Below are 23,136 nucleotides of genomic sequence, written 5' to 3' on the forward strand. Positions count from 1 at the left end.
GTAGGGCTGGTGCCCTTGGCCCATGGTAGGCCAAGGCGCACCCCCTACAGCCCATGTGCCCCCCCGGGACAGGTGGCCCCACCCGGTGGGCCCCCGGGACCCCTCCGGTGGTCCCGGTACAATACCGATAATCCCGAAACTTGTCCCGATGGCCAAAACAGCACTTCCTATATATAATTCTTTACCTCGGGACCATTCCGGAACTCCTCGTGACGTCCGGGATCTCATCCGGGACTCCAAACAATATTCGGGTTACTGCATATACATATCTTCACAACCCTAGCGTCACCGAACCTTAAGTGTGTAGACCCTACGGGTTCGGGAGACAAGCAGACATGACCGAGACGACTCTCCAGTCAATAACCAACAGCGGGATCTGGATACCCATGATGGCTCCCACATGCTCCACGATGATCTCATCGGATGAACCACGATGTCGAGGATTAATCAACCCCGTATACAATTCCCTTTGTCAATCGGTATGTTACTTGCCCGAGACTCGATCGTCGGTATCCCAATACCTTGTTCAATCTCGTTATCGGCATGTCACTTTACTCGTACCGTAATGCATGATCCCGTGATCAACCACTTGGTCACCTTGAGCTCATAATGATGATGCATTACCGAGTGGGCCCAGTGATACCTCTCCGTTATATGGAGTGACAAATCCCAGTCTCGATCCATGTCAACCCAACAGACACTTTCGGAGATACCTGTAATGCACCTTTATAGTCACCCAGTTACGTTGTGACGTTTGATACACCCAAAGCACTCCTACGGTATCCGGGAGTTACACGATCTCATGGTCAAAGGAAAAGATACTTGACATTTGGAAAAGCTCTAGCAAACGAACTACACGATCTTTGTGCTATGCTTAGGATTGGGTCTTGTCCATCACATCATTCTCCTAATGATGTGATCCCGTTATCAATGACATCCAATGTCCATAGCCAGGAAATCATGACAATCTGTTGATCAACGAGCTAGTCAACTAGAGGCTCACTAGGGACATATTATGGTCTATGTATTCACACGTGTATTACGATTTCCGGATAATACAGTTATAGCATGAATAAAGACAATTATCATGAACAAAGAAATATAATAATAATGCTTTTATTATTGCCTCTAGGGCATATTTCCAACAGTCTCCCACTTGCACTAGAGTCAATAATCTAGTTACATTGTGATGAATCGAACACCCATGGAATTCTGGTGTTGATCATGTTTTGCCCTAGGGAGAGGTTTAGTCAACGGATCTGCTATATTCAGGTCCGTATGTACTTTACAAATCTCTATGTCTCCATCTTGAACATTTTCACGAATGGAGTTGAAGCGATGCTTGATGTGCCTTGTCTTCTTGTGAAACCTGGGCTCCTTGGCAAGTGAATAGCTCCAGTGTTGTCACAAAAGAGTTTGATTGGCCCCGACGCATTGGGTATGACTCCTAGGTCGGTGATGAACTCCTTCACCCATATAGCTTCATGTGCTGCCTCCGAGGCTGCCATGTACTCCGCTTCACATGTAGATCCCGCCACGACGCTCTGTTTGCAGCTGCACCAGCTCACTGCTCCACCATTCAACATATACACGTATCCGGTTTGTGACTTAGAGTCATCCAGATCTGTGTCGAAGCTAGCGTCGACGTAACCCTTTACGACGAGCTCTTCGTCACCTCCATAAATGAGAAACATTTCCTTAGTCCTTTTCAGGTACTTCAGGATATTCTTGACCGCTGTCCAGTGTTCCTTGCCGGGATTACTTTGGTACCTTCCTACCAAACTTACGGCAAGGTTTACATCAGGTCTGGTACACAGCATGGCATACATAATAGACCCTATGGCTGAGGCATAGGGGATGACACTCATCTCTTCTATCTCTTCTGCCGTGGTCGGACATTGAGCTGAGCTCAATCTCACACCTTGCAAAACAGGCAAGAACCCTTTCTTGGACTGATCCATTTTGAACTTCTTCAAAATCTTATCAAGGTATGTGCTTTGTGAAAGACCTATGAGGCGTCTTGATCTATCTCTGTAGATCTTGATGCCTAATATATAAGAGCTTCTCCAAGGTCCTTCATTGAAAAACTTTTATTCAAGTAGGCCTTGATGCTGTCCAAGAGTTCTATATCATTTCCCATCAAAAGTATGTCATCTACATATAGTATGAGAAATGCTACAGAGCTCCCACTCACTTTCTTGTAAACGCAGGCTTCTCCATAAGTCTGCGTAAACCCAAACGCTTTGATCATCTCATCAAAGCGAATGTTCCAACTCCGAGATGCTTGCACCAGCCCATAAATCAAGCGTTGGAGCTTGCACACCTTGTCAGCATTCTTAGGATCGACAAAACCTTCCGGCTGCATCATATACAACTCTTCCTTAAGGAAACCATTAAGGAATGCCGTTTTGGCGTCCATTTTCCATATCTCATAATCGTAGAATGCGGCAATTGCTAACATGATTCGGACGGACTTTAGCTTCGCTACCGGTGAGAAAGTCTCATCGTAGTCAATTCCTTGAACTTGTCGATAACCCTTAGCGACAAGCCGAGCTTTATAGATGGTCACATTACCATCCGCGTCTGTCTTCTTCTTGAAGATCCATTTATTCTCTATGGCTCGCCGTTCAACGGGCAAGTCAGTCAAAGTCCATACTTTGTTTTCATACATGGATCCTATCTCGGATTTCATGGCTTCTAGCCATTTGTCGGAATCCGGGCCTGCCATTGCTTCTTCATAGTTCGAAGGTTCACTGTTGTCTAACAACATGATTTCCAAGACAGGGTTGCCGTACCACTCTGGTGCGGAACGTGTCCTTGTGGACCTTCGAATTTCATAGGAGCTTGATCAGAAGTATCTTGATCATCATCAATAACTTCCTCTCTAGTCGGTGCAGGCGCCTCAGGAACATTTTCTTGAGTTGCGCCATTTTCCGGTTCAAGAGGCAATACTTCATCAAGTTCTACTTTCCTCCCACTTACTTCTTTCGAGAGAAACTCTTTCTCCAGAAAGGATCCATTCTTGGCAACAAAGATCTTGCCTTCGGATCTGAGGTAGAAGATATACCCAATGGTTTCTTTAGGGTATCCTATGAAGACACATTTTTCCGATTTGGGTTCGAGCTTTTCAGGTTGAAGTTTCCTGACATAAGCATCGCATCCCCAAACTTTTAGAAACGACAGCTTAGGTTTCTTCCCAAACCATAATTCAAACGGTGTCGTCTCAACGGATTTCGACGGAGCCCTATTTAAAGTGAATGCGGCAGTCTCTAAAGCATAGCCCCAAAAAGATAGCGGTAAGTCGGTAAGAGACATCATAGATCGCACCATATCTAATAGAGTGCGATTACGACGTTCGGACACACCATTACGCTGAGGTGTTCCAGGCGGCGTGAGTTGTGAAACTATTCCACATTTTCTTAAGTGTGTGCCAAATTCGTGACTCAAGTATTCTCCTCCACGATCTGATCGTAGAAACTTGATTTTCCTGTCACGTTGATTCTCAACTTCACTCTGAAATTCCTTGAACTTTTCAAAGGTTTCAGACTTGTGTTTCATTAAGTAGACATACCCATATCTACTTAAGTCATCAGTGAGGGTGAGAACATAACGATAGCCACCGCGAGCCTCAACACTCATTGGACCGCACACATCAGTATGTATGATTTCTAATAAGTTGGTTGCTCGCTCCATTGTTCCTGAGAACGGAGTCTTGGTCATTTTACCCATGAGGCATGGTTCGCACGTGTCAAATGATTCATAATCAAGAGACTCCAAAAGTCCATCTGCATGGAGCTTCTTCATGCGTTTGACACCTATGTGACCAAGGCGGCAGTGCCACAAGTATGTGGGACTATCATTATCAACCTTACATCTTTTGGTATTCACACTATGAATATGTGTAATATTACGTTCGAGATTCATTAAGAATAAACCATTGACCATCGGAGCATGACCATAAAACATATCTCTCATATAAATAGAACAACCATTATTCTCAGATTTAAATGAGTAGCCATCTCGTATTAAACGAGATCCCGATACAATGTTCATGCTCAAACTTGGCACGAAATAACAATTATTGAGGTTTATAACTAATCCCGTAGGTAAATGTAGAGGTAGCGTGCCGACGGCGATCACATCGACCTTGGAACCATTCCCGACGCGCATCGTCACCTCGTCCTTTACCAGTCTCTGTTTATTCTGCAGCTCCTGCTGTGAGTTACAAATATGAGCAACGGCACCGGTATCAAATACCCAGGAGTTACTACGAGTACTGGTAAGGTACACATCAATTACATGTATATCACATATACCTTTTGTTTTGCCGGCCTTCTTGTCCGCTAAGTATTTGGGGCAGTTCCGCTTCCAGTGACCCTTCCCTTTGCAATAAAAGCACTCCGTCTCAGGCTTGGGTCCATACTTTGACTTCTTCTTCCCAGCAACTTGCTTGCCGGGCACGGCAACTTCCTTGCCGTCCTTCTCAAAGTTCCTTTTACCCTTGCCCTTCTTGAACTTAGTGGTTTTATTGACCATCAACACTTGATGTTCCTTCCTGACTTCTACCTCTGCTGATTTCAGCATTGCAAATACTTCAGGAATGGTCTTTTCCATCCCCTGCATATTGAAGTTCATCACAAAGCTCTTGTAGCTTGGTGGAAGCGACTGGAGGATTCTGTCAATGACCGCATCATCCGGGAGATTAACTCCCAGCTGAGACAAGCGGTTATGTAACCCAGACATAGTGAGTATGTGCTCACTGACAGAACTATTTTCCTCCATCTTACAGCTGAAGAACTTATCGGAGACTTCATATCTCTCGATCCGGGCATGAGCTTGGAAAACCATTTTCAGCTCTTCGAACATCTCATATGCTCCATATCTCTCAAAACGCTTTTGGAGCCCCGGCTCTAGGCTGTAAAGCATGCCGCACTGAACGAGGGAGTAGTCATCAGTACGTGTCTGCCAAGCGTTCATAGCGTCTTGGTTCTGTGGGACGGGTGGATCACCTAGCGGTGCTTGTAGGACATAATCTTTCTTGGCAGCTATGAGGATGATCCTCAGGTTCCGGACCCAGTCCGTATAGTTGCTGCCATGGTCTTTCAGCTTGGTTTTCTCTAGGAACGCGTTGAAATTGAATACAACGTTGGCCATTTGATCTACAAGACATATTGTAAAGATTTTAGACTAAGTTCATGATAATTAAGTTCATCTAATCAAATTATTAATGAACTCCCACTTAGATAGACATCCCTCTTCTAGTCATCTAAGTATAACATGATCCGAGTTGGCTAGGCCGTGTCCGATCATCACGTGACACGGACTAGTCAATGTCGGTGAACATCTTCATGTTGATCGTATCTTCTATACGACTCATGCTCGACCTTTCGGTCTTCTGTGTTCCGAGGCCATGTCTATGCACATGCTAGGCTCGTCAAGTCAACCTAAGTGTATTGCGTGTGTAAATCTGTCTTACACCCGTTGTATGTGAACGTAAGGATCTATCACACCCGATCATCACGTGGTGCTTCGAAACGACGAACTGTAGCAATGGTGCACAGTTAGGGGGAACACTTTCTTGAAATTATTATGAGGGATCATCTTATTTACTACCGTCGTTCTAAGCAAACAAGATGCAAAGCATGATAAACATCACATGCAATCAAATAATAATAGTGACATGATATGGCCAATATCACATAGCTCCTTTGATCTCCATCTTGGGGCTCCATGATCATCCTGTCACCGTCATACTCATCGACATGTAAGTTGTGATTCCTATTACAATAGCATGAACATCTCATACATCACATATAGATCATTCATCATTCATCACAACTTTGGCCATATCACATCACATAGCATACCCTGCAAAAACAAGTTAGACGTTCTCTAATTGTTGTTTGCATGTTTTACGTGGCTGCTATGGGTTTCTAGCAAGAACGTTTCTTACCTACGCAAAGACCACAACGTGATATGCTAATTGCTATTTACCCTTCATAAGGACCCTTTTCATCGAATCCGATCCGACTAAAGTAGGAGAGACAGACACCCGCTAGCCACCTTATGCAACTAGTGCATGTCAGTCGGTGGAACCTGTCCCACGTAAGAGTACGTGTAAGGTCGGTCCGGGCCGCTTCATCCCACGATGCCGCCAAATCAAGATAAGACTAGTAACAGCAAGCATATTGAACAAAATCAACGCCCACAACTACTGTGTGTTCTACTCGTGCAAGAGAACTACGCATAGACCTAGCTCATGATGCCACTGTTGGGGAACGTTGCAGAAAACAAAAATTTTCCTATGGTTTCACCAAGATCCATCTAGGAGTTCATCCAGCAACGAGTGATTAGATGCATCTACGTACCTTGTAGATCGCGAGTGGAAGCGTTCAAAGAACGAGGATGATGTAGTCGAACACGACGTGATTCAAATCACCGATGATTTTAGCACCGAACGGACGGTGCCTCTGCGTTCAACACACGTACGGAACGGATGACGTCTCCTCCTTTCTTGATCCAGCAAGGGGGAAGAGAGGCTGATGAAGATCCAGCAGCACGACGGCGTGGTGGTGGATGCAGGGCGTCACAGTAGCAGGGCTTCGCCTATACTACGAGAAGGAGACGTAACGGGGAGAGAGGAAGCACCAAAGGCTGAGGTATGAAGTCCTCCCTCTCCTCAACTATATATAGGAGGGCCAAGGGGGGGTGGTGCGCAGCCTAGGAGATCTGATCTCCTAGGTGCGGCGGCCAGGGGAGGGTTTCCCTCCCCCCCAAGGCACCTCGGGGTGCCTTCCACCACTTGGACTCCTCCTTGGTGGAAACCCTAGGCGCATGGGCCTAGTAGGGCTGGTGCCCTTGGCCCATGTAGGCCAAGGCACACCCCCTACAGCCCATGTGGCCCCCCGGGACAGGTGGCCCCACCCGGTGGGCCCCCGGGACCCCTCCGGTGGTCCCGGTACAATACCGATAATCCCGAAACTTGTCCCGATGGCCAAAACAGCACTTCCTATATATAATTCTTTACCTCGGGACCATTCCGGAACTCCTCGTGACGTCCGGGATCTCATCCGGGACTCCGAACAATATTCGGGTTACTGCATATACATATCTTCACAACCCTAGCGTCACCGAACCTTAAGTGTGTAGACCCTACGGGTTCGGGAGACAAGCAGACATGACCGAGACGACTCTCCAGTCAATAACCAACAGCGGGATCTGGATACCCATGATGGCTCCCACATGCTCCACGATGATCTCATCGGATGAACCACGATGTCGAGGATTAATCAACCCCGTATACAATTCCCTTTGTCAATCGGTATGTTACTTGCCCGAGACTCGATCGTCGGTATCCCAATACCTTGTTCAACCTCGTTACCGGCATGTCACTTTACTCGTACCATAATGCATGATCCCGTGATCAACCACTTGGTCACCTTGAGCTCATAATGATGATGCATTACCGAGTGGGCCCAGTGATACCTCTCCGTTATATGGAGTGACAAATCCCAGTCTCGATCCATGTCAACCCAACAGACACTTTCGGAGATACCTGTAATGCACCTTTATAGTCACCCAGTTACGTTGTGACGTTTGATACACCCAAAGCACTCCTACGGTATCCGGGAGTTACACGATCTCATGGTCAAAGGAAAAGATACTTGACATTTGGAAAAGCTCTAGCAAACGAACTACACGATCTTTGTGCTATGCTTAGGATTGGGTCTTGTCCATCACATCATTCTCCTAATGATGTGATCCCGTTATCAATGACATCCAATGTCCATAGCCAGGAAATCATGACAATCTGTTGATCAACGAGCTAGTCAACTAGAGGCTCACTAGGGACATATTATGGTCTATGTATTCACACGTGTATTACGATTTCCGGATAATACAGTTATAGCATGAATAAAGACAATTATCATGAACAAAGAAATATAATAATAATGCTTTTATTATTGCCTCTAGGGCATATTTCCAACAGTCTCCCACTTGCACTAGAGTCAATAATCTAGTTACATTGTGATGAATCGAACACCCATGGAATTCTGGTGTTGATCATGTTTTGCCCTAGGGAGAGGTTTAGTCAACGGATCTGCTATATTCAGGTCCGTATGTACTTTACAAATCTCTATGTCTCCATCTTGAACATTTTCACGAATGGAGTTGAAGCGATGCTTGATGTGCCTTGTCTTCTTGTGAAACCTGGGCTCCTTGGCAAGTGAATAGCTCCAGTGTTGTCACAAAAGAGTTTGATTGGCCCCGACGCATTGGGTATGACTCCTAGGTCGGTGATGAACTCCTTCACCCATATAGCTTCATGTGCTGCCTCCGAGGCTGCCATGTACTCCGCTTCACATGTAGATCCCGCCACGACGCTCATAATTATTCATAATCATTGCCTAGATATTCTCATAATTATGCACTTTTCTACCAATTGCTTGGCAGTAATTTGTTCACCCACCGTAATACATGCTATCATAAGAGAAGCCAGTAGTGAAACCTATGGCCCCCGGGTCTATTTTATATCACATAAGTTTCCGATCTACAATTCTAGTTTACTATTTATTTTATTTTGCAATCTTTACTTTTCAATCTATACAACAAAAATACCAAAAATATTTGTCTTATTGTCTTTATCAGATCTCACTTTTGCAAGTGGCCGTGAAGGGATTGACAACCCCTTTATGGCGTTGGTTGCAAGGTTCTTGATTGTTTGTGCAGGTACTAGGTGACTTGCGTGTTATCTCCTACTGGATTGACACCTTGGGTTCTCAAAAATTGAGGGAAATACTTACGCTACTTTGCTGCATCACCCTTTTTTGTTCAAGGGAAAACCAACGCATGCTCAAGAGGAAGCAAGAAGGATTTCTGGCGCCGTTGCCGGGGAGATGTACGCTCAAGTCAATACATACCAAGTACCCGTCACAAACTCTTCTTCCTCGCATTACATTATTTTTCGTTTGCCTCTCGTTTTCCTCTCCCCCACTTCACCTTTGCCATTTTATTCGCCCCTTTTTCCGTTCGCCTCTTTTCTCTCGTTTCTTGTGTGATTGTGTGCTGGGTTGATTATTTTTCACGATGGCTCAAGATAATACTAAATTATGTGAGTTTTCCAATACCAACAACAATGATTTTATTAGCACTCCGATTGCTCCTATTACCGATGCTGAATCTTGTGAAATTAATGCTGCTTTGTTGAATCTTGTGATGAAAGATCAATTTTCTGGCCTTCCTAGTGAAGATGTCGCTACCCATCTAAACAACTTTGCTGATGTGATATGCAAAAGAAGAAAGATGTGGATAATGATATTGTTAAATTGAAGCTATTTCTGGTTTCTCTTAGAGATTGTGCTAAAACTTGGTTCTCTTCTTTGCCTAAAAATAGTATTGATTCATGGAATAAGTGCAAAGCTGCTTTTATCTCTAAGTATTTTCCTCCGGCTAAGATTATCTCTCTTAGAAATGATATTATGAATTTTAAGCAACTTGATCATGAACATGTTGCACAAGCTTGGGAGAGGATGAAATTAATGATACACAATTGCCCTGCACATGGTTTGAATTTATGGTTGATTATACAATTTTTTATGCCGGATTGAATTTCGCTTCTAGAAATCTTTTAGATTCGGCCGTGGGAGGCACTTTTATGGACATCACTTTAGGAGAAGCTACTAAACTCCTAGATAATATTATGGTTAATTATTCTCAATGGCACACGGAAAGATCCACTAGTAAAAAGGTTCATGCGATTGAAGAGATTAATGTTTTGAGTGGAAAGATGGATGAACTTATGAAATTGTTTACTAAAAGAGTGTTTCTTCTTATCCTAATTGTCGTGGGTTTGTCACGGCAGATGTCCTTGTGAAAGGACTTAGTCGTGGAGCCATCGCTACTAGTTAGCTCAAAGGGGTTAAACCGGACAAGGGGACACGGGGATTTTATACTAGTTCGGCCCCTTCAAGGAAGGTAAAAGCCTACGTATAGTTGTGATTGGTATTGCTAGGGTTTTGAAGGCCAGGGAGCGAATCCGCTTTGTCTGGCTCTCGAGTTGTTGTCTGTCCCTAAACCGCAGCCGGGTCATCCCTTTATATACATAGGCTGACGCCCGCCGGGCTATAGAGTCCCGAAGCTGGATCATAAACGTATCCGGTTCGTTCTCTATCCTTCCTATCTTATAATACAAGTTACATGACTAGGTCGGTTTACATTTACAGGCTTTAACCCGCCTTTGGGCCTTGGGCCTTCGTGAAGCGCCATCATCCTTGCATCTTCATGGGCTTCTAAGCTTCAAGGAGTTAACCCGGCTACACAAGGCCGGTTTACATCCAGTAGTAATATCACCAACATTAGGCCCCAGATTGGTTTGAACTTGTTCATGTCAATCTTCTACACTTAGAAAAATTCCTCCCTCATCATCTTCACTTTGATCTTGTAAACCGCCGTGACGTCATATTTCGAGATTATGATAAACCGCCCTGACGTCATCCATCCGTTGATGTCGAAGATTACCTTCATTTAATATGTATTCAGTCACCGAGGCGACACCTTTATTAACTTATCCATTTTTTGGGGTCCTCGATTCTCGCACTTGCCGTTTTATCGCTTTGCCTTATAAATAGGGGCAGAGGACCCCTTTCTTTTCTTTCCGCTACCCATTCATCTCTTCTTCTTCCTCTCGATGACCCCGCACTCGAGCGCCACCGTCATCTTCGAATCTCGCCTCTGCTTCGCCATCGGCCGCTGCATCAACCAATTCGCACCAGAGTTCCACAACGCCCTTCCGCTGCTTCCGCGGTCGCAGTAAGTCCTTTCCCCCTTCTTTCCTAGATCCATTAGGGTTTCCTTGCTGTTCTTGAGGTTCATCAGAGCTTTTAGTGCTGTTCTTCCTTGGCCCGTAGATGAATGCTTCGTACTTATCATATCCCTTGCCGTGATGAATCTTCTGTTACCCTCACAAATCCTTATACGCAACTACTGTTGCAGTCCTTCATAAACTGTTTCGGGTCTTACCCTTTTTAGGTCGAAATATTTTGCTTTTCTGTCTTACCTTAGATCCGAAATTTTCGTATGTCTCTGTGAAATCTGTTTCTCCTGACACCAACATAGGCGGTTTAACCTTGTATAAGCAATCTATACCATTAGCCCTCTGCTAAACCGGAGGAGCCTTTTACCTTCATAGTTATACTCCGGTTTTAACAGTGTATGAGTACCCCTATCGTGGTACTACCTTTTATGCATTATTGCATCGATCTCCAGTTTATGCCATGTCCCCTATCAGGGCATATTTTACTCCCTTGCATCTTGTATGTTATCCTGTGTGATTTATAAACTGGCCTTTTGTTTCCAGCTTGTTTGTTCCACAATGGCCAAGCAATTCACCGCTTGTAACTGGGCTCGTTCCCAAGTTACTGAGACTCAGTTGAATGAGATGGTCAGCATCGGCTCCCTGCCTAAGAAAACTGAAATCAAATGGCGAGTTCCAGGAACAGAAAATCCTCCGACCCTAAGGCAGGGCGAGGTGGTGGTCTTTGTTGACCACATAAGTCGTGGCTTCAAACCGCCAGGGTCAAAGTTTTACCGAGATGTGCTTGCCAGCTTCCAACTTCATCCTCAAGATATTGGTCCCAACTCGATCTCCAATTTATGCAACTTCCAAGTCTTTTGTGAAGTATATTTACAAGAGGAACCAACCGCTGAGATATTCCGGGACTTCTTTCATTTAAACCGGCGCACAGTATTTGTAAATGGCCCTAACACTGAACTTGGGGGTGTCTCAATTCAAAAGCGGAAAGAGGTTGAATTTCCTCACACCAAATTGCACATCCATCCAAAGGAATGGAACCAAACTTGGTTTTATTGCAGAGATACATCCCCTGAAGATGAAAATCCCCTCCCCGGCTTTCGTGATCACAGACTATCCAACACCCATCCAAGGCCACAACGCCCGAGCTCTTCAGAAAGGGCGAAATATGCCCTTCAACTCGCCAAACTCCAGGCCTTTATGGCGAACGGTTTAACAGGCGTGGACTTTGTGCGCTGTTGGATATCCTGGAGTATCTTGCCACTAAGCCGGCGTTCCGGTTTAATGTGTGAGTATACCGGTGAGGTTGACGACCCTCAACGCCATTGCAACCTTCAATTATCGGAAGAAGAAGTCACTGAAGGTGTAAAGAAGATTCTGAATGAGTCGGAACTGGACTGTAGTCAAACCGGCCTGAGTCCTTTCTATGCCAAGAACAAACCGCCTGCTGTAAGCATTATACTTCCTTTTCATCTCTAATATTTTTAGCTTATGCAACCTGTAATCCTTCTTCTGTGTATGTAGGGTGATGACCCCTTCTGGAAACGGAAAACCGTAGAGAAAGCGGCAAAGCCGACTAGGGATAAAGTGGTCAAGCCATCCCGCCCAAAAACCAAAGTCATTTAACGGATGTCAAAACGGAAAACGGCTGACCGGATCAACATGGAACTTGACGATGACACTGTTGATCCAGAAGTCGAGGTAGAACTTGACTCACTTGGCTCTCTTTTCATGCATCTCATTAACAATGATCTTCCTCGGGAGGACGCAAAAGCTAGTCAAGCTGATGATGTAGAGGTAATTACCCTTTCCTCCGGTTTAGACTCTATGCCAACACAAAAAACCCGCCAAGCAGTCTGGAAAGTAAGCTTTTCTCATCCTCTTGCTTACTTGGATCCAACATTTATTTTGAAGACTCAGCAGCATGAAGCTCGCCGGACAACCCAACACAGTGGCCAACATGTCACTTCAGCCGGTTTACCTGATACCCCGGTTCGAAAGCGCCGGTCTGTGGTCTCTCCTACTTCTGACCATTCTTACCCCAAGGCAGGTTATTTCAGACAGCCTCTTAATCTGCCCGATTCAAATTATCATGTGACACCTCCTTCATCTTCTAGTGAATCGACAGCAACTCAACTCCCCCTTTGAAAACTGTGGCCGGGTAAGTTGTAAAAACCTTTCCTTTCAATGCGTCATAAATCCTTTGAATAGGATGTTAATACTATTTTATCCTATTTGCAGGGCCAAAGCCAGACCCAGCAAGAAAGCTCGGGTCACCAATCCGCCCGAAAACCCAGTCGCAGAAGAAGAAGAACGAAGAGGTGAACTGGAAGAAACTTGTGAACCGGAAGGTCCTCATCCTAAAGCTACTTCTAATGACCCGCCGCTTGAAGGCCAAAATACTGATGAGCCCACAGACGCTGAGCCTGCCGCGCCCGATGCTGAACCGGCAGAACCAAACCGGGCTAATCCGGTGAAAGATGCTGAAATTCCAATATCACCAACCAAAAACACTAAAGGCCAAGGAGACGATGTGATTATTACTGGAATGGGCCATAACTCTCCTGGCCATCCCGTCATTTTGGCTCAACACAGTGCCAAAGAAGAGCAAGCTGCCAGGGAAAAAGGCAAATGGAGCAGTGATTTATCAAGCTATGCTCATCTTAACGCTGATGAGCTTCACTCTGGCTTCTTGAACCGTCTGCACTCAAACCGGGATTATGAAGCCGGCTTGGTGAACTTGATGAAAGAGCGATATGAGGTAAATTCCTCTCCCTTTGTTTATTGATTTATAGCTGAAATACTATCCCAAGTAGCCCCCAAGGGCCGTTTTATGATTATTAATCATAAACCGGGTCTTTCTAACACCTTAAGTTTCTCATCATTTCCTTGCAATGGCAGGTCTCTAATAAGAGATAAGACTCATCTTGAAATAAATAGATAACTTTCTGCAGCATATCCCCCAAAGGTCGGTTTAACTTGGCAAGTTAATCCGGGTTTTAATCCACACATCCGTTTTAGAACAGATGCACATTAGCCCCCAAGTGTCAAGGACAATGCTTTCATTGTTCGGGAGACTTGTATAAAATGTAGTACTTTAGAGCAAATAGGCATTAGCCCCCAAGTATGAAGTGCATAACTTGTTATACGCTTTGTACTTAACACATATATATGTTGTTTGTTTTAATATACCTTCGTCATTGCAGGCTGAACTGAGAAGCAAAGAGGCCCGAAATTCTGACTTGCAAGAGAATGTGAAGTCACAACAAGCCGAGGCTGAAAAAGCCAAAGAGGAGCTGACCCAGGCCCTGGCCGTGATGGAAAAGCTGAAAGAATCTTTCAACAAAGATCGTGCTGTCTGGGAAACCGAGAAATCCGGTTTAACCAAAAGAGCTGTAGACGCCGAGGCAGCCCTGAAGCCAGTGGTAGATGAACTAGCCGGTTTGAAACGTCAAATAAATGCTATGACCTCTGCTACCTTTGGTAAGTGCCTGCTTATGTGTGTTGCGCCAGTCAATGAACCTTATAACTGACCAAAATGTTGATAAAATCTTTGGCAGGCACTCGAATCGCTCATCTTGGTACAGATATGCGGATGAAGCTCAAGGCGGCATACACATTGGTTGAACAGCTATACTCTGGGTCTCAGCGGGCTATTTGCACGGCAGCTTATAACAAACCGGCCCCAACTTTGATTAAAGAAACTCTTGAGAAGTTGGCCATGTTACCAGCCCGCATCGTCGAGTTGAAGAAAGCAGCTGCTAGAGCCGGAGCTTTAACTGCACTTATTCGAGCCAAAGCCTGGATTCCAGACCTTGAAGCGGAGGATATTATTAAAGGATACCCAGGTGTAAAGGAAGATGGTTCAAACTTCGATAATGATGACCTTCGGCAGCTGACCAAACAGATGCGGCCAGCAGCCAGCAAGTTGGCCGATGATACCGATTTGTCCCATTTTCAACCGTTTTATGATGCGGAGGGGAAAAGACAGCCGGCCGACATCCATGAAGTTGAAGAACTTGTGCCTCCGATTCGTAAGTACACTTATGCTCCTGATATTAACCCCTCCAATCTTATTCATGAAGAAGCAGTGTTTCAAGCTTTAACTGGAATCGATTGGTTAACGGTGGATTTCCAGCGTCTGGGGAGGGATGAAGAAGTGCCCACACCAACTGACCCTCAACCATCAAACCGTCCAGATGAAGAATACTGATCCGATCGCCGGTTTACATGGCTACTGTGAAAAACAATGATACCATTGGAACCGCTTTGAAAGCTTCTTGTAATAGGATAGCCAAAAACTCCGTTATCTACCATGCCATCGAGCATGCTTCGTAATACTTCGTGACAATCTTGTGCCACTTTTTGGGATATATTTATGCATAACCCGTGATGAATTGTGTCCCTGGGTACAACAACTTAAAAGTATCTAGCGGCTTACCGCTAGACGGGTCATGATGTCCAAGAAGTATATAATACTTAGATGAATAATCAAGTGTTTGTACAAAAAGCAATGTACATACCTCATTGGCTGACCAACAGTGTATACGACAAAGGCGTTAATGCCAATCCGGATGTTGATAACCCCATTTTTGTAATGCCGGTCTATATATTAAACCGGACTGGGATAACTACCGGGTTTTCTGTATAACACTGGTGATTTAGTCAAATCAGACCGGGTCAATAAACACCGATTTACAACTGATCATGTGCCAACAACTTTATAGTTGAAAAGAAAACCGAGTCAAGGACGCCGGTTTATCAAAAAAATATTTATGAACTTCAACAAATAAAACTCAAAAAGGAAAATATGCAAGGCTTTTTACGAGCTGCCAGGCTCCAAATCGAGGCTTTTCATGGGCTGCCAGGCCTCTGAGTAAAACCATTTAACAAAGCCTTTTAAGATGGGCCTCCAATTAACCAATCATCGTTTTAACTTTGACAAGTTCAGGGTCTATAAAAGATTGACATGTCAAACGTTCGATGGGTCATACCAGGATTACCTGGATAGGAGTGGCTTACTTGATGAAGGCAGGTTAACCCGGGGTTTTAGGTGAATACACCAGGCTTCCAAGCCATGGCTTGATATCCAATTACAAGGGTCCTTTCAAACTCTTTGTTGCTTTGCAAAAAGAGCCCCCAAGTAACTTTGTGATCTGTGCTCAGTGTGTGCCCATGTTTGAGTCTGTGCTTTGTGCAACACTCTCTTTGGCTCCACATAATTTTCTTTTATGGCTTAAATGCCTATCAAGAGGTGTAGCTATGGTGTGATAACAACCAAGCCCCCGAGTGATATCCCTTCGTGGTTTTTAAAACTATCAAGAGGTGTAGCTGTAGTTCAAATATGACCAAGCCCCCTAGTGATTTTCTTTATACCCGTGCAACTGCTAAAACCGGATTAAAAAATTCGCCAGTAAACTCGTATAACATACACATGATGTAAAAAGAACAGATACCCCGCTTAATTGGAGGATCCGGTTTATTATATAATATATACACTATCATAAATATGTACAGATGAAGAGCCTATAACTTCAAGTATAGTAAGGCCGAAGGAGAGCTATGTTCCATGGCCGCTTGGTCTCCTCTTCCGATTGACGTGAGTCTTGATGCTCTCAAACATCAATGAGGTAGTAAGATCCGTTGTGCAGATTTTTGCTGACCACAAAGGGTCCTTCCCAAGGTGGGGATAACTTGTGCATATCAGTCTGATCCTGGATGAGCCGGAGCACCAAGTCGCCTTCTTGAAAGGTTCTGGTTTTAACCCGGCGGCTGTGATAACGTCGGAGATCTTGTTGATAAATCGCCGATCGTGCTGCTGCCAGATCATGCTCTTCATCCAACAGGTCCAGAGAATCTTGACGTGCCTTCTCATTATCAGCTTCAACATAAGCTGTCACACAGGGCGAGTCGTGACGGATGTCACTAGGAAGAACTGCCTCCTCTCCATAGACCATGAAGAAAGGTGTGTAACCCGTAGACCTATTGGGTGTGGTGTTGATACTCCATAACACAGAAGGTAGCTCCTCAACCCAACAACCCGACGTCCGCTTTAAGGGAACCATAAGCCTGGGTTTGATACCTCGTAGAATTTCCTAATTTGCCCTCTCTACTTGACCATTAGACTGGGGGTGAGCCACCGATGCTAGATCAAGCCGGATGTGCCCACGTTGACAAAATTCTTCCATCTCCCTTTTGACAGGTTAGTACCATTATCAGTTATAATGCTGTGTGGAAAGCCAAACCGAAATATCACCTTTTTGATGAATTGAACCGCCGTGGCTGCATCACACTTGCTGACTGGCTCTGCCTCCAGCCATTTGGTGAATTTATCAACTGCTACTAACAGATGGGTCTTTTTGTCCTTGGATCGTTTGAAGGGTCCAACCATATCAAGCCCCCAAGTCGCAAACGGCCACATAATTGGAATCATCCGCAACTCTTGAGCCGGAATGTGCGCACGGCGGGCAAATTTTTGACACCCGTCACATCTCTTGACTAAATCTTCCGCATCAGCATGTGCCATCAACCAGTAAAAACCGTGGCGAAAAGCTTTAGCAACCAAAGACTTTGAACCGGCATGGTGACCGCAGTCCCCTTCATGGATTTCTCTCAAAATCTCACAACCTTCTTGAGGAGAAACACAACGCTGAATTGCTCCTGAAACACTGTAGCGATGTAACTCCCTGTTGAGTATGGTCATGGACTTAGAACGCCGTATTATCTGTCGGGCCAATGTTTCATCGTCTGGTAACTGGCCACGGTTCATGTAAGCTAGATAGGGGATCGTCCAATCCGGTATGGCATGCAGAGCTGCCACCAACTGAGCCTCCGGATCAGGAATAGCCAAATCTTCTTTGGTTGGCACCTTGACTGACGGATTATGCAATACATCAAGAAAGACATTGGGCGGGACCGGTTTACGCTGGGAACCAAGACGACTTAAAGCGTCCGCCGCTTCATTCTTCCGTCGGTCTATATGGTCCACCTGATAATCCTTAAAGTGACCAGCCACTGTGTCCACCTCTCGCCGATACGCATCCATGAGTGGGTCCTTAGAATATCAAGTGCCAGACACCTGCTGAGCCACTAGATCTGAATCGCCGAAGCACTTAACCCGGCTTAAATTCATCTCTTTAGCCATCCGAAGACCATGGAGCAAAGCCTCATATTCAGCTGCATTGTTAGTACAAGGGAACAATAAACGGAGGACATAACAAAACTTTTCTCCTCATGGGGAAGTTAGTATGACTCCAGCCCCCGAGCCCTCCAACTATCTGGACCCATCAAAATGAATAGTCCAATATGTATTATCTGGTTTCTCTTCAGGTGCCTGTAACTCTGTCCAATCATTGATGAAGTCCACGAGTGCCTGGGATTTGATCGACGTGCGGGGTATATATTTGAGCCCATGTGGTCCGAGCTCAATAGCCCACTTGGCAATCCGGCCAGTAGCTTCTCTGTTTTGAATGATATCACCCAGAGGAGCCGAACTGACCACTGTGATGGGATGGCCCTGAAAATAATGTTTAACCTTCCGGCTTGCCAAACACTCCATACACCAGCTTCTGCCAATGCAAATACCTCTGCTTTGACTCAATGAGCACCTCGCTGATATAATAAACCGGTCGTTGAACCGGATATTCCTTGCCAAGCTCCTTGTGCTCTACCACAATGGCTACGCTAACAGCCCGTGCATTAGCAGCCACATATAGTAATAGCGGCTCTTTATCGATCGGTGCTGCAAGCACGGGCGGTTCAGCTAGCTGCCTCTTCAGATCCTCGAACGCTTTATCAGCTGCCTCGCTCCAGACAATGTTATCTGTTTTCTTGAGCATCTGATATAAGGGGATGACCTTCTCTCCAAGGCGACTAATAAACCGGCTCAATGCTGTAATCAGGCTCAAGGCTGTAATCCGGCTCAAGGCTGTAATCCGGCCAGCCAGACGTTGAACATCATTGATACACGCCGGTTTAGCCAAGGATGTAATTGCTGCAATCTTTTCCGGATTAGCCTCAATGCCTCTGTTTGACACCAGAAAACCCAAGAGCTTGCCTGCCGGGACACCAAAAACACACTTCTCCGGATTGAGCATCATCTTGTAAACCCGGAGATTGTCAAAGGTTTCTCTCAGATCGTCTATCAATGTCTCCTCCTTTCTGGACTTTACCACAATATCATCCACATATGCATGAACATTGCGCCCAATTTACTTATGAAGGCAATTCTAAACACATCGCTGGTAAGTTGCCTGGGCACTCTTGAGTCCAAAAGGCATGTAAACATAGCAGAAGGCTCCAAAGGGAGTTATGAAAGCTGTCTTCTCCTGGTCCTTAACTGCCATCTTGATCTGATGATAACCAGAATACGCATCCAGAAAACACAAATGGTCACAACCTGCCGTCGCATCAATTATCTGATTAATGCGAGGGAGAGCAAAGGGGTCTGCAGGGCAAGCTTTGTTTAAATCTGTGTATTCCACACATATACACCAAGTGCCCTTTTTCTTAAGAACCAGCACCGGATTAGCCAACCACTCTGGATGAAAGACTTCTACAATAAACCCTGCAGCCAACAGACGGGCTACCACTTCACCAATAGCCTTACGCCTTTCTTCATTGAAGTAGCGGAGAAACTGCCGGACCGGTTTAAACTTAGGATCAATGTTAAGTGTGTGCTCAGCGAGTTCCCTCGGTACACCTGGCATGTCAGAAGGTTTCCATGCAAAGATGTCCCGATTCTCATGGATGAACTCGATGAGCGTGCTTTCCTATTTGGGATCCAGGTTAGCGCTGATGCTGAACTGTTTGGATGAATCGCCAGGAACAAAGTCAACCATCTTAGTATCTGTGGCCGATATAAACTTCAATGCCGGATCGTGTTCCGTAGTGGGCTTTTTCAAAGAAGTTATGTCTGCCGGATCAACTTGCTCCTTATAGAATTTCAGCTCCTCCGTGGCACAAACTGACTCAGCATTACCCGCATCACCTTCCTCACATTCCAAAGCGATCTTTCTGCTTCCATGTACTGTGATGGTCCCCTTGTGACCTGGCATTTTAAGCTGTAAATAAACATAACATGGCCTTGCCATGAATTTAGCATAAGCCGGCCGCCCAAACAAGGCGTGGTACGGACTTTTGATTTTTACCACCTCAAACATCAATGTTTCTGACCTTGAATCATAATCATCTCCAAAAGCCACCTCTAAGGCTATCTTGCCAACAAGATATGCAGACTTACCAGGTAACACGCCAGGAAAAATGGTATTTGACGGTTTAAGATTCTTATCTGTCAACCCCATACGACGGAATGTGTCATAATACAAAATGTTGATACTGCTTCCGCCATCCATGAGCACTTTAGTAAACTTGTATCCCCAGACTTGCGGGGCTACCACCAGGGCCAAGTGACCCGGATTATCAACCCGAGGTGGGTGATCCTCCCTACTCCACAAAATGGGTTGCTCAGACCAGCGTAAATACTGAGGCACTGCCGGTTCAACAGAGTTTACTGCCCTTTTGTGAAGTTTCTGATCACGCTTACATAAACTAGTGGTGAAAACATGATATTGCCCGCTATTTAGCTGCTTGGGATTGCTCTGGTAACCCGACTGCTGTTGTTGCTGCTGATTCCCCTGATGGTTGTAGCCTCCCTGGTTGCTTTGGTGCCCTTGATTGATGTGTCCGGTTTGGTTGCCTTGAAACCCTGAACTGGAACCACCACCTCTGTAACCCGTCCCGTGGAAACCACCTCCTGAACCGCCGGGCGGGCCATTATCATACTGGAACATATTGGAATTCTTGAAATCCCACATGATATAACAGTTCTTCCAAAGATGCGATGCTGGCTCCTCCTTTGATCCATCCTTTCGACAGGGCTGATTTAACAGGCGCTCCAAATTGGGGCCTGAACCTCCTCCCCTCTGGGGCTGCTTGCCCTTACGGCGTTGGCCATTCTCCTGAGCATTGGTGTTAGCAACAAAGTCCAAGCTACTATCGGCCTTGGGCTTACCGCTGTTGCCATGGCCTGCCGGATTAGGCTGCTGACCCTTGGTGTTGCCGTTCTTTTTCCCTTTCTCCGGTTTGTCCTCCTCTGAATCCGGGTCCTTGGTATTATCTGAATCAGCGTATTTAACCAAAGCGGCCATGAGCATTGACATATCATTGCAGTGACATTTGAGCCTTCCTAATTTCTGTCTGAGCGGCTTGAAACGGCAATTGCCCTCTAATGTTAACACTGCGGTGTCTGCATTGATACGATTGGATGAGTGCAAAATCGCTGAGACCCGTTTAACCCAATGGGTCGTGGACTCCCCTTCCTCTTGGACACAAGCGGCTAGATCCACGATTGACATTGGCTGCTTACAAGTATCTTTGAAATTCTGGATAAACCGGTGCTTCAATTCAGCCCATGATCCGACAGAGTTAGTTGGCAAGCTCTTCAACCAAGTACGAGTTGTTCCTTCCAACATCATGGTGAAATATTTAGCACACACTGCCTCATCCACATCTAACATCTCCATTGCCATCTCATAGCTCTCCACCCACGCCTCTGGTTGCAAATCAATGGTGTAATTTGGTACCTTACGAGGTCCCTTGAAGTCCTTGGGCAGTCTCACATTACGCAAAAGCGGGGGTGAGACACGACACCCCTAAGGAACTGAACACCACACCTGGCTCTACTGAAGCCGTGGGGTGAACCGAAGTATGTTGTCGTGCTCCATGTCGAGCTGCCAACTCGGCCTCTCGACGTGCACGGCCGTGGTCCACAACATCCTACGCATTAGCGCCTCCCCCTGCCGGGTTGTTTCCTCGTGGTGAATTTCGGTGACGTGCACTGCTGGACACAGCCGGTTCGTCCTCCACGTGTCTGCTATAGCTCCGGCTTGGACGGGGAGTGGAATGAATCCTCTCACGACTGTGTGAATATGCCTATGGTTGATTTAGCGCTGTTTGAAGGAGATCCCTGGCCCGACGTGCTTCCACCGCAACTAGTGACTCGCTGTCGGTTGGGAGGGCTGCCAGGCGTGAAGCGGCGGCCACAATATTGTCCAACGGGTTGGAATAATGCCCGGGAGGTGTTGGTACATACTGTGGCACAACGTTGTTCTGGCGAGGCGGGTCCATCATGCGCGGTTGAACCGGCACTCCTGTTCCCGGTGCCTCCGCCCGGTTTAGTATGGGTTGGTTACCAGCTCCTGCTCTTGGTGTGTTGAAGAGATTCTGCGGCTCATAAACCGACGGGAGACGCGATCGGTACCTTCTTCTCATGACTTCCTCTGAAGCATTCTGATCCAGCCTAATCTGGTAGCCCTGTGCTTCCAATTCAGCCCGCTCTGTAGCCATCCTAGCGTTTTCTGTCGCCAGGTCCGCTTTAGCCTGAGCTATCTGATCTTTCACTTTTTCCATCTCCGCATTGTGCTGATCCCTGGCTGCTGCATCCACCTCTGCGGCCATCAACGTTGCCAAAGCGCCAAACAAATCAGACATGACTTGGGATGGAGGCGGCGCGGAGCTTCCTGCCCCTGCAGGTGTAGCCGTTGTTGAACCAGAGAGCATTGCTGCGGCGGTTGATGAATGAGGCGCTAATTGTGTGCCGGCCATGAAGATGGTGGCCCGGTTTTGCAGATCAGGGGAATCCGGAATACTGTTGCCCTCGGATCCTCCATCAATCCGGCCGTCCTGCAACTGATAAAGCGATTCAGTCTCTCCAGAAGACTCGTCATCAGAATAGACCACGGTCTCTCCATCGGACACCGACCCGTCCTCGTATCTCGATCCATGGATGACACCTACGAAAACATGCCTTGCCTCGGGCTAAACTGGCAAAGAACTTGCACGCCGAGCCATTTCGATGATGTCGGTGCAGATGTCCAGCTCAGGGCTGGTTCACCGATCTTGCCGATGAAGACATGAATCCCACCGAAGGGGACCCGATACCCGTACTCGATTGAATCGGCCTCGGGACCCCATCCTGCATTGTCGATGTAGAGCTTGCCGCGACAACTCTTCGTCATCCGGCCCACAGCGTATCCCTTAAGTCCATCGAAGCTACCCTTCAAGAACTCGAAACCATCGTGCGATAGCCCCACAGTGGGCACCAACTGTCGTGGGTTTGTCACGGCAAATGTCCTTGTGAAAGGACTTAGTCGTGGAGCTATCGCTATGGGTTAGCTCAAAGGGGTTAAACCGGACAAGGGGACACGGGGATTTTATACTAGTTCGGCCCCTTCAAGGAAGGTAAAAGCCTACGTCTAGTTGTGATTGGTATTGCTAGGGTTTCAAAGGCCAGGGAGCGAATCCGCTTTGTCTGGCTCTCAAGTTGT

The sequence above is a fragment of the Triticum urartu genome, chromosome 3 (genome assembly GCF_003073215.2).
Source record: "Triticum urartu cultivar G1812 chromosome 3, Tu2.1, whole genome shotgun sequence".
NCBI classification, from domain to species: Eukaryota; Viridiplantae; Streptophyta; class Magnoliopsida; order Poales; family Poaceae; genus Triticum; species Triticum urartu.